General features: G+C 37.4%; 1 pseudogene; it reads right to left on the reverse strand.

The window, feature by feature from the left end:
* Nucleotides 1–278: 278 nt before the first annotated feature.
* Nucleotides 279–1,141, reverse strand: LOC147638203 (uncharacterized; annotated as a pseudogene).
* Between the last annotated feature and the right edge of the window lie 834 nt (nt 1,142–1,975).

The following is a 1,975-nucleotide window of genomic DNA, read 5'->3' on the forward strand; positions in this document are numbered from 1 at the left end:
ACCAACTAGCATGTACACTCTTTGAGAGATTTGTGTTAGGTATTTTTGCTCTTTCCCATGGGCTATAAGAGGCCTGACCATACATCACAAAGCACACAATTATGAAAAAACAACTTGTATTTAAAGGCTATAAAAGGAATTAAATAAAGCCATTGTACCTCATGTTGACTTCCCCAGTGGATAATTCTTTCTTCCCACCAATTAAACCATCACCTCAGAGCTTTTATATTCTCTTTCAAAACATTGTCTTTTCCCCACCAATCCTTGATAGAGGTGGCTTATTTTGCTGCACACTCCGATGTTTGAGCAAGCCTCCACGCTTCACACATGTCGAGATGTGTCTATCTATGGTGAGGTAGCACCAATTTTTTGGTGTGCTTCTGTAGACTCTATTTCCAATGAAAGAGACAAGAACATTCTCGATCATCTAACACATTGTCAGGGCCTCCATTGTACATAGTTTGTATTGCAATCCAATTGGCCCCAACCTCATCAACCATAAATCCAATTGGCCCCAACCTCGTCAACCATAAATCCTCCAAAGTCAACTACTAGGAATCCTTCTTCTTGCATAACATTGTTAAGATTTTCCAAGAATAGAATTTGTCTCTGCATCCTCCTCTTTTGTGTCAGGGCCTCCATTGTACACAGTTTGTATTATAATCCAATTGGCCCCAACCTCGTCAGCCATAAATCCTGCAAAGTCAACTGCTAGGAATCCTTCTTCTTGCATAACATTGTTAAATTTTCCAAGAATAGAATCTGTGCCTCTGCATCCTCCTCTTTTGTTTCACATATAGTGATTACCGTCAGGCTTTTAAAACTACAGATTTAAATTAATTATTTTACAATATGTCTACTTATTGCATGAAATAAGTATTTTATGAATCATAAACACAAAATTAATTTACACAAACCTTGGTTCACACACCGAACATGACATGGTGGCCCAGCCATCAACTCTATGAGTGTGATCAAAGTGCACCCAAGAATCGTGCAAGTCTCTAGAGCCAATTCAACGCATCCTATTTACTAGATCAACCCCTGAACCTCTTCCTTTTCTGGACATCTTGAAGAGGAAGCACTTGTCAGAGGCTTTTCCTTGACCTAGGAATCGACCACCATGGAAAAAAGGAAACATACATCTTTTCTTGAGTTGCAAAATGTTGTCAAAACCATCCCCAATGACCAAAGTGTTCTTCTTCTTCTCATCGGCAACAATGCTCCTAAACTTGCATAGAAAATTAAAGTGTTAAATTTTATTATGGATTATATAATTTACTCTAGACAATGGACTTTAAAAATCAAGCCTTTGATTTTGAACAAGAGGTAACAACTCTTCAAAAAAGTTATTAAGCTCTGATTCCCCACTGATTCATTATGATTAAATGTTAAAAAGTCCATAAGAAGTTGTCGAGCCACAAGCATATGTATTTTTCTACGCCCACTACCTGTATTGTAATTCAAAAATGTATCCCCACGAGCCTCCTTAGTCTCTCAATATAGTAGCCCTTGAGGTTCCCGGCTCAACTGAATGACTATGCTCACGTTGGTGTATCATTAGTCGTGTCATACATTTATCTTCAAGAATGATGTAATAGAGTGAAAAGAGACGTGTATACACACAATGAACAACGTTTTTGCAATATTGACATGTGATTTGTGCCCTTTCTTCTTCAGCTAATATTCCTTTAGATACTCTGTTATCCAAAAAACCATGGAAGAACCTATCGTTAAATTGCTGATTATTCTTATAACAGATGCAAGAGTATCTTTGACATTGGAGAGCACCAAGACAATAATTAATCTTAACATTGCATGGCATTGACATATTAGATTTCCTTGGCCTTGACCACATATGAGGATCATATTTATGTTGCATCCCATCCATACTGGATCCCTTTCCAAATATTGGTGGAAGCTCAAAAATAACATTACCACCATATGCTATTGGTATCTCTATTACAACCTACTA

This window comes from Cibotium barometz, chromosome 5 (genome assembly GCF_041138505.1).
Source record: "Cibotium barometz isolate CiBa-2024 chromosome 5, ASM4113850v1, whole genome shotgun sequence".
NCBI lineage: Eukaryota > Viridiplantae > Streptophyta > Polypodiopsida > Cyatheales > Cibotiaceae > Cibotium > Cibotium barometz.